Consider the following 11,544-nt stretch of genomic DNA (forward strand, 5'->3'; position numbering starts at 1 on the left):
AATAGGCTTCCCGGCGCGCAGGGCCCTGCTCGCGTAAATCCGCCCGGTTTTGGGCGGATTTACGCGAGCAGGGCTCTGAAAATCCGCCCCATAGTGTATTTGGATTTTCAGAAAGCATTTGACAAAGTTCCTCATGAGAAACTTGAGGAAATTAAAAGTCATGGGATAGGAAGCAATGTTCTGTTGTGGATTGAGAACTGGTTAAAGGATAGAGAGTAGAGCCAAATGATCAATTGTCTCAATGGAGAAAGTGGAATAGTGAAATGCCCCATTGAGCTATTCTAGGAGCACTGCTTTTGACATATATCTAAATGACCTAGAGATGGTAAGGTGATCAGATTTGCTGAACAAAATTATTCACAGTTGTTAAATCACAAGAGGATTGTGAGAAACTGCAAGAGAACCTTGCAAGAATGGGAGACTGGGCATCCAAATGGTAGATGACATTGAATGTGGATGAGTGCAAAGTGATGCATGTAGGGAAGAACAACTAAAACTATAGCTACATAATGCAAGGTTTCATATTGAGAGTTAGCACCCAGAAAAAAGATCTAGGCATCATCAAAGGTAAGTTGAAATCCAGTGCTCAGTGTCTGCAGCAGCCAAGAAAGTAAATAGTAGGGGTGTGCATTCGTATTGACCGCATATGTAAAATGCTACTTATATTTTTTTTTTAACTTAAAAAAGTGATGAGACATAAACGATCGGATTTCCCACATATCCAACATAGGTATGTTAGATATGTTGGAAATCGCGATTGTTGATCCAAAATAAAAATTTAAACCCCTCACCCTCCTTAATCCCCCCCCCCCCAAGACTTACCACAACTCCCTGGTGATCCAGCGAGGAGTGAGGACGCCATTCCTGCAATCCTTTGCGAGGAGCACGTGATGTCGGCGCCACGTCGAGTGACGCGGCGTCACGTGATTCCCCGCGGGGTCGCGCCGGAACGCTCGTTCGGCCCAAAAGGAACTTTTGGGCCGAACGAGCCAGCTTGGCCAGCTTGGGGGGGCCTCCTGACCCGGGGGTCAGGAGGCCCCCCCAAGCTGGCCAAAAGTTCCTTTTGGGCCGAACGAGCGTTCCGGCGCGACCCCGCGGGGAATCACGTGACGCCGCGTCACTCGACGTGGCGCCGACGTCACGTGCTCCTCGCAAAGGATTGCAGGAATGGCGTCCTCACTCCTCGCTGGATCACCAGGGAGTTGTGGTAAGTCTTGGGGGGGGGGGGGGGGATTAAGGAGGGTGAGGGGTTTAAATTTTTATTTGCACATATGGACATATACTCAACTCATTGAATTCTGTTTATGTCCATATTGACCGCAAATGGGACCCCCTTTGGACATATGGACATATGGACATAAACTTTTGCTCTGCACATCCCTAGTAAATAGAATGCTAGGAATTATTAGGAAGGAATGGAGAATAAAATATCACAATGCTTCTGTATCACTCTACAGTGCAAACACATGAGTATTGTGTGTTTTGGTCACATCATCTAGAAAAGCTACAATAGATTTAGAAAAGAAGGGTAACCAAAATGATAAAGGGGATGGAACAGCTCCCCTATGAAGAAAGGCTAAAGAGGTTAGGTCTCTTAAGCTTGGAGAAAAGATGGCCAAGGGGAGACATGATAGAGATCTATAAAATGATGAGTGGAGTGGAATGGGTAAACACAAATCAGTTATTTACTCTTTCAAAAATTACAAAGACTAGGGGATAGTCAATGAAATTACTAGGTGATACATTTAAGACAAATAGGAGAAAATATATTTTTACTCAATGCACAATTAAACTCTGGAATTTGTTGCTGGAAGATGTGATGAAAACTGTTCACGTAGCTGGGTGCAAAAAAGGTTTGGGCAAGTTCCTGGAAGAAAAGTCCATAAACAATTATTAAGGTGAACTTGGGGGAGATCCACGGCTTATCCCTGAATAAGCAGCATGAAATCTATCATCCTTTAAGGATCCTGCAAGGTACTTGTGATCTGGATTGGCCATTGTTGGAAATAGGATACTAGGTTTGACAAATCTTTGCTCTGATCCAGTATGGCAAATCATATGTTCTTATGTTCTTCATAGCCATATATTGGCATCAGGAATCAGTTGTAGATGATACAGTAGCTTTTTATTGGATTAACTGGATTAAATTTATTTATTGACTTTTGCACATTTATCTTATAAACATGTCATACCAGCAAAGTATTTATAAATTAATTTTCAACTGATTTTTAATCAAGCTATGGGATTTGGTGCCGGAGAATATGGTCAAAGTATCTATTAGTGTTGGGTTTAAAAGGGGTTTAGACAAGTTTTCTTGAGGAAAAGTGCATAAACCATTATTAGCCATATAGTCTTGGAAATGTTACTGCTAATCTGTGGAAATGAGCAATAAGAGAGGAAGAGCAGGATAAAATGTTTCATTTTGTTCATTTTACTGTTTCTGGATGGTTCTTTTTTTCATTAATTTTAATGTGTTTTTTTTATTTGGTCAAATTCATTTTCCAAACTACACATGCAAAAAAAAAAAAACCAAACAAAACCCCCCCACAAACAAACAACAAATTGAAATAAGCCTTCCAAATACCCTACAACCCTCCTCCCATCTCACAACACAGCCACGGCACTTGGTCCTCCCTGGCTTGGCTAAGCCAAGCCCACCTGTAGCCTTCCCCAAAATTTCTGATCCACCTTCCACCCATTTAAGAAAATCACAGGGCCTGGGCTTACCCATCTGAGCTGAGCCAGACCCCGACTGGACCTTTTTGGGCCTCTCTTGCCCCCCCCCCTCTGGAAATATTTGCCAAGGCCAGAGGCCTCCCTACTCTAATCCCCATTCATCATCTTTACTGGGATCCTGAAGATGAAATGGGCAGGAGAGACGTGCTGTCGCTCTTGCCCTGCCAGCCAGAGAATATAAAAATGGCACAAGTGGCACTTATATCACTTTGGCACCAATGTTAGGGCCACTGATGCCATTTTTAAATCCTCCAGCAAGCAGGGCAAGAGTGAGAGAGCATCGCTCCTGCCTTTTTATCCGATGGATGTAGATCTCAATGAAGGGGATAAATGGGGACAGGGCTGAAATGTTCTGGTCCTAAAAAATGTTTCCAGTTGGGCAGGAAGAACTTGGTAAGGTCCCAGCTGGGCCTAGCTCAGCCCAGCTGAGTAGGTCCAGGCCCTATGATTTTCTTGCAGGGAAGGGCCTGAGGAAGCTCTGGCTGGACTTGGCTCAGCCTTACTGGTCCTGAACCCCATGGCTGCCTTAGGGGTCAGCAAGGGAGTTGGAGGGACTCTGGAAGGCCCATTTTTAAAAACCTGAAACAGAAAAGCACAAACATTTTGTGTATTTTCATGTATTGTCATTTTCAGTTAGCAACAAGGAATAGATCTACTCTTTGAGATCTGCTAGATGCATGGGACCTGGTTTGTCTACTGTCAGACACAGAATGCTGGACTCGATGGACCTTTGATTTGATACAACATGATACAGCTTATGCTTATATATTTATATTAGTGGAAAATCTGAGGGGGTCCCTGCATTTTAAAGTACCATCTAACTGATGTTGTAGCAGGGTGCACAGTTTTTTCATTTCATGTTATTAATTTTGTTTGCTTTTTTGTTTTTTATTTTGTTTGTTTTCACTTTCTTTTTGTTTATTTAAAGCAACAATGGGGGGGCGCTCTTGAGCAGCAACGAAAATGGCTGCCTAATCTTGTGGCTCCGCACAATCTCAGAGCTATCATCTGGAAAAACCCACATTGCCGTCGCACTTAAGCTGTCATAAATCTCTATTCGCTTTTAGAATGACTACCCCCAAATCTGGGAAAATCGAGGCTGCCTTTGCAGCATCCTTGGGCTCAAAATGAGCAAAGCAAGATCCACCTTCGCTGGAGAAGCTGCCCACACCCAAAGCAATGGTGTCAGCGGATTTAGTCCTGTCGGAACTGAAACAACTGAAAGACATGATTCAACTTAACATAGACACAACGTCTGCTATCTGCGGAGATTTGCAGGCTATGGCGTAGCAGATGTCGAACTTTCAACTGAAGCTGGACGATATGGAGTCACAAACCTCTTCGTTGCTGCTGGCTACCACACAGCTCCCTTGCGTGATTCGCGATGTAGAGAAATTACAACAGGAGTTTGAAGATCTATCTAACCGAAACCGCCGCAACAATATCCGAGTCCTCTGCATCCCTGAGGGCGCCGAAGGAACTGACCTGATGGACTTTCTCTCAAATCTGGTGCCCTCCTGTTTGCAGGTAAAATTCGACCACCCATTCGAAATTGAAAGGGCACACAGAGTGCCATCTCGGCCCCCTCGTAATACCAAATATCCCAGGCCTATAATATTCAAAGTGCTGCGATACCCTCAGGCACTTACAATTCTCACAGCGGCTCGAAGTAAGATTCCCATTTATTTTCAAGGCAATTCGCTTATTTTTGTCCAGACTTGGCAAAAACCATGGCCATTAGGAGGAAAGCCTTTTTGGCCTTGCACCCTCGACAACAAGCCCCAGGGGTGAAATACAGCCTATTATATCCAGATCAAATGAAAGTTACCTGCCATAATCAAACTAAATTGTTCCACCAGCCAGCAGAACTTGAAGTGTTCCTTTTGTCACAAGAACAGACACAGGGTTTGGTCACTGAACATCCGATTATTTCTTTTTTTATTATTAACTTTCAAATATTGTGAACAGCGAGTTCCTAACTAACAGAGCTCACTACTTTTAAGTGAGCCTCTTTGTACTTTCCTCTCCTGCGCTTGGGAGTGGACTTGACCTGGGGCAGAGATGGAACACCTCCTGAAAGGGAACAGGAGGTAACTGCCCCCAGGGGGCTGAGCACTGGAGGAGACAGAGGCTAGGAAGAGCTTCACCACTGGAAGTCCAAGGTCCCCCCGGGAGGAGCCCAAAGGAAACCCGGACCACTTGGACTTAGGTAAGCCTCACAGGGTCTCCTAGTCCAGCGTGCCCACGTAGACAGGGGGAGCTTGATCGGGTTCAAGGATGGCAACTGGTTGGAGCAGGGAGAACCAGAACAGAGTTGGTGATGACAAGGCGAGGAACAGAGCCAGAATCTGGAGACGAGGTCAGGCAAGCGAAAGGTCAATTTCCAGAGGTCAGTCCGAGAGTAGTCAGGCAAAGCAGGGGTCAGGCACCGGAGGTCAGACGAAGTCGAAGGTAGGCTGAGGTCTTGAGGCAGGCGGCAGGCAGGCAGGCAGATCAGGAACAGACTGTGGTCTTTGAGGCAGGCGGCAGGCAGGCAGGTAAGGCAGGAACAGGCTGTGGTCTTTGAGTCAGGCGGCAGGCAGGCAGGCAAGGCAGGAATAGGCTGTGGTCTTTGAGGCAGGCGGCAGGCAGGCAAGCAAGTCAGGAACAGTCTGTGGTCTTTGAGGCAGGCGGCAGGCAGGCAGGCAAGTGAAGAACAGGCTGAGCTCAGTACCAGTAAGACAGTCCGAGGGTACTACCTGAGTAGACAGACAGATGAGCATAGGAACAAGCAGGAACAGGAACATAGAAACATAGAAACATAGAAATGACGGCAGAAGAAGAACAAATGGCCCATCCAGTCTGCCCAGCAAGCTTCACACATTTTTTCTCTCATACTTATCTGTTTCTCTTAGCTCTTGGTTCTATTTCCCTTCCACCCCCACCTTTAATGTAGAGAGCAGTGATGGAGCTGCATCCAAGTGAAATATCTAGCTTGATTAGTTAGGGGTAGTAGCCGCCGCAATAAGCAAGCTACACCCATGCTTATTTGTTTTACCCAGACTATGTTATACAGCCCTTATTGGTTGTTTTTCTTCTCCCCTGCCGTTGAAGCAGGGAGCTATGCTGGATATGCGTGAAGTATCAGTCTTCTCCCATGCTGTTGAAGCAGAGAGCCATGCTGGATGTGCATTGAAAGTGAAGTATCAGGCACATTTGGTTTGGGGTAGTAACCGCCGTAACAAGCCAGCTACTCCCCGCTTTGTGAGTGCGAACCCTCTTTTCTTCTCCCCTGCCATTGAAGCAGAGAGCTCTACTGGATGTGTGAAGTATCAGTTTTTCTTCTCCCCTGCCGTTGAATCAGAGAACTATGCTGTATATGCATTGAAAGTGAAGTATCAGGCTTATTTGATTTGGGGTAGTAACCGCCGTAACAATCCAGCTACTCCCCTCTTTGTGAGTGCGAATCCTTTTTTCCACATTTCCTCTTGCTGTTGAAGCTTAGAGCGATGTTGGAGTCACAGTAAGCATGTGTATGTTTATTTAATAAGGGTATTGACTCCAGGCAGTAGCCATCATTCTGGCGAGTCACCCACTCTTCATTGGCAGCCTCTTGACTTTATGGATCCACAGTGTTTATCCCACGCCCCTTTGAAGTCCTTCACAGTTCTGGTCTTCACCACATCCTCCGGAAGGGCATTCCAGGCATCCACCACCCTCTCCGTGAAGAAATACTTCCTGACATTTGTTCTGAATCTTCCTCCCTGGAGCTTCAAATCGTGACCCCTGGTTCTGCTGATTTTTTTCCTATGGAAAAGGTTTGTCGTTGTCTTTTGATCATTAACACCTTTCAAGTATCTGAAAGTCTGTATCATATCACCTCTGCTCCTCCTTTCCTCCAGGGTGTACATATTTAGATTCTTCAATCTCTCCTCATACGTCATCCGATGAAGATCCTCCACCTTCCTGGTCGCCCTTCTCTGTACTGCCTCCATCTTGTCTTTGTCTTTTTGAAGATACGGTCTCCAGAACTGAACACAGTACTCCAGGTGAGGCCTCACCAAGGACCTGTACAAGGGAATAATCACTTCCCTTTTCTTACTCGATATTCCTCTCTCTATGCAGCCCAGCATTCTTCTGGCTTTAGATATCGCCTTGTCGCATTGTTTCGCCGACTTCAGATCATTAGACACTATCACCCCAAGGTCTCTCTCCTGCTCTGTGCACATCAGCCTTCCCCCCCCCCCCCCCCCCCCATCGAATACAGTTCATTCGGATTTCAACTCCCCATATGCATGACTTTGCACTTCTTGGCATTGAATCTCAGCTGCCATATCTTCGACCATTCTTCTAGTTTCCTTAGATCTCGTCTCATTCTCTCCACTCCTTCCGGCGTGTCCACTCTGTTGCAGATCTTAGTGTCATCCGCAAAAAGACAAACCTTACCTTCTATCCCGTCCGCAATGTCGCTCACAAAGATATTGAACAGGACCGGTCCCAACACCGATCCTTGCGGTACACCACTTAAAACCGCTCTCTCTTCAGAGAAGGTTCCATTTACCATCACACATTGTCTTCTGTCCGTCAACCAATTTGCAATCCAGGTCACCACCTTGGCACTCACTCCCAAGCTTCTCGTTTTATTCACCAGTCTCCTGTGCAGAACCGTATCAAAAGCTTTGCTGAAATCCAAGTATATGATATCGAGTGTTCTTCCTCGATCCAATTCCTTGGTTACCCAGTCAAAAAAATCAATCAGATTTGTCTGACAGGATCTTCCTCTGGTGAATCCATGCTGCCTCTGGTCCATCAATTCTCCCGACTGTAGATAGTTCACTATTCTCTCTTTCAACAGTGACTCCATTACTTTTCCCACCACTGAAGTGAGGCTAACCGATCTGTAGTTACCAGCCTCCTCTCTGTTCCCACTCTTGTGAAGTGGGACCACCACCGCTCTTCTCCAATCACTCGGCACCACTCCCGTTTCTAGGGATCTATTGAACAGGTCGCACAGCGGTCCCGCCAGCACATCTCTGAGCTCCCTCAGTATCCTTGGATGAATCCCATCAGGCCCCATGGCTTTGTCCACTTTCAGATTCTTTAGCTCTTCCCATACATTATCTACTGTAAATGGATTTTCCTCTGTTCCGCTTCCCTCCAGTTTCTTGTTGTGTAGAGATGGTCCTTCTCCAGGGTCTTCTTTAGTGAACACAGAGCTGAAGTATTCGTTTAATATTTCTGCCATTTCTTCGTCTCTCTCCACACATTGATCATTTCCACCTTTCAATTTCACTATACCACTTTGGACTTTTCTCTTTTCGCTGATGTATCTGAAAAATGTTTTGTCACCATATTTTATCTCCTTGGCAATCCTCTCTTCTGCTTGACTTTTTGCCAACTTGATTAATTTCTTAGTCTCCCTCAGTTGAATCAGATATTCTTCTTTGTGCTCCTCCCTTTGGGATCTTTTGTATTTCTTGTATGCAGTTCTTTTAGCTTTAATTTTGTCAGCCACCTCCTTTGAGAACCAGATAGGTTTCATTTTTCTTTTGCTTTTCTTTACATTTCTAACATATAGAGCAGTTGCCTTGGCGATTGCTCCTTTTAGATTGGTCCACTGTTGATCCACATCTCTCTCATTTTCCCATCCATTTAGTTCTTCCTCTAGGTACTTCCCCATTTCCTCAAAGTCTGTGTTTTTGAACTGTAAAACTCTGGTCTTTGTGCTTCTTTTCCATATTCTTTTAGTGATATTAAACCATACCATTTGATGATCACTGCTGCTGAGGTGGGCGCCCACCTTGACATCAGAGACGATATCTCCATTATTGAGCACTAAGTCGAGAATAGTTCCTTCTCTCGTGGGTTCCAATACCATTTGTTTGAACAAAAATACTTGCATGGCTTCCACTAGGATGCCATGCAAGTATCTTTGGAAGGAACTAGGAATCAGGGACGAGCAAGGAACTAGGAATCAGGGACGAGTCAGGAATCAGGGACAAGCAAGGAACTAGGAATCAGGGACGAGTCAGGAACAGAACTGGAACAGAAGGATCCTGGAACGAGACTAGGACAAGCAAGCACAAGTACCAGCACAGAGGCAATCTCAGAGCAAACCGACCCGATTGCCAAGGCAAGTAAGTGAAGACAAGAACTTCCTTATATTGGGGGTCAATCAGGGCACGCCACGGAGCTAGGACCCGCCCTTGGCCCTACATGAGTCCAGGCAGTCTGCGTGCACGTATGGGCATGGCCAAGATAGCTGAGGATGCTAAACCTCGGCGTGAGGCCCGGCGAGCAGTAGAAGGCCCGGCGACCTCCGCCGCGGGACGCTGGGGTCTGGCAGGACTGGCAACTACCGTGAGGGAAGTCATCCCGGGGCCTGCTATGGGACCATGAAGGTGAGCAGGTCCATGCACGGGACGGCCGCGGGTGGGGCGCGTAACACTCTCTCGCTGGTCGACACTTTTGAGAAACTCATTTTTCCTGTGACAGCTGTGACAACTTACTCCACAATACTTGTCTTGCTGGGGTTTTTTTTTTCCCTTTTAAAACGTTTTGACACACAAGTTGAGCTACGAGATTTTGCTAGCTAGTGGCCCACCCTGAGGCTCTTTTTGGTACATGGTGCCCTTTTTTGGCATTATGCACGAATGTCGGTAAATAAAAGTTAATAAATAAATAAATAAATTATGCTTGCACTTTTTTCCTCTTCCTAATTTTTGCTTTTTATTTTTCCTCTTTGTCTTTTTTTCTCTATCAAGGCACTCTCACTATGACCTCATCATACTACTCCTTATAGCTACGCAAAGAGTGGAAGCTGAAGCCGATTATAATCATAAGAACATAAGAAATTGCCTTGCTGTGTCAGACCAAGGGTTCATCAAGCCCAGCATCCTGTTTCCAACAGAGGCCAAACCAGGCCACAAGAACCTGGCAATTACCTAAACACTAAAAAAATCCCATGCTACTGATGCAATTAATAGTGGTTAGGGGTGTGCATTCATTTGCAAAGTATTGGCAATCCACAACGTATAGGCCATATTTGTTGTATTCGTAGGGAAGCGAAACGTATCGCGATTCCCATAAATACAACAAATCTTCACCGAATTATTTGGCCGTCTAAAGTAGCAAATTTAAACAAACCCCCCACCCTCCTGACCCCCCCTCAATACTTGCCAAAACTCCCTGGTGGTCCAGCGGGGGTCCGGGAGCCATCTACTGCACTCATGCTGTCGGCTTCCGGTATTCAAAATGGCGCCAATAGCCCCTGTGACATAGTAAGGGCAAAGGCTATTGGCACCATTTTGATTACTGGCAGCCGACGGCCTGAGTGCAGGAGATCGCTCCCGGACCCCCGCTCCCCCAAGATTTGCCAAAAGTCCCTGGTGGTCCAGCGGGAGTCCGGGAGCAATCTCCTGCACTCGGGCCATCGGCTGCCAGTAATCAAAATAGTGCCGATAGCCTTTGCCCTTACTATGTCACAGGAGCCGACCAATGGCACCGGTAGCCCCTGTAACATAGTAAGGGCAAAGGCTATCGGCGCCATTTTGAATACTGGCAGCCAAAGGCCCAAGTGCAGGATATGGCTCCAGGACCCCTTCTGGACCACCAGGGACTTTTGGCAAGTCTTGGGGGGGACTCCTGACCTCTCCAAGACTTGCCAAAAGTCCCTGGTGGTCCTGGAGCCATCTCCTGCACTTGAGCCGTCGGCTGCCAGTATTCAAAATGGCGCCAATAGCCTTTGCCCTTACTATGTCACAGGGGCTACCGGTGCCATTGGTTGGCCCCTGTCACATGGAAGGAGCACAAGATGGCACCGGCCGTCCATTGCTCCTACCATCTGACATGGGCCAACCAATGGCACTGGTAGCCCCTGTGACATAGTAAGGTCAAAGGCTATCAGCACCATTTTGAATACCGGAAGCCGATGCCGTGAGTGCAGTAGATGGCTCCTGGACCCCTGAGGACCAGCAGGGATCCAGGGAGTTTTGGCAAGTCTTGGGGGGGTCAAGAGGGTGGGGGGTTGTAGTTAATTAAATTTTAGCCGGGAAACGAATAAGAATGGAACGCATGAATGGATAGTGGCCCCCCTTGCCTAATGCAACGTATCTCCCCCCCACAAATACGAATACCGAATGTAACGTATGCGGTCCCTATGCACATCCCTAATAGCGGTGGCTATTCCCTAAGTAAACTTGATTAATAGCAGTTAATGGACTTCTCCTCCAAGAACTTATCCAAACCTTTTTTGAACCCAGCTACACTAACTGCACTAACCACATCATCTGGCAACAAATTCCAGAGCTTTATTGTGCATTGAGTGAAAAAGAATTTTCTCCGATTAGTCTTAAATGTGCTACATGCTAACTTCATGGAATGCCACCTAGTCCTTCTATTATTCGAAAGTGTAAATAACCGACTCACATCTACTCACTCAAGACCTCTCATGATCTTAAAGACCTCTATCATATCCCCCCTCAGCCGTCTCTTCTCCAAGCTGAACAGCCCTAACCTCTTCAGCCTTTCCTCATAGGGGAGCTGTTCCATCCCCTTTATCATTTTGGTTGCCCTTCTCTGTACCTTCTCCAGCGCAACTATATCTTTTTTGAGATGCGGTGACCAGAATTGTACACAGAATTCAAGTTGCAGTCTCACCATGGAGCGATATAGAGGCATTTTGACATTTTCCATTTTATTAAACATTCCCTTCTTAATTCCTAACATTCTGTTTGCTTTTTTGACTGCTGCAGCACACTGAGCCGACAATTTTAAAGTATTATCCATTATGATGCCTAGATCTTTTTCCTGGGTGGTAGCTCCTAATAT

This window comes from Rhinatrema bivittatum, chromosome 5 (assembly GCF_901001135.1).
Source record: "Rhinatrema bivittatum chromosome 5, aRhiBiv1.1, whole genome shotgun sequence".
NCBI lineage: Eukaryota > Metazoa > Chordata > Amphibia > Gymnophiona > Rhinatrematidae > Rhinatrema > Rhinatrema bivittatum.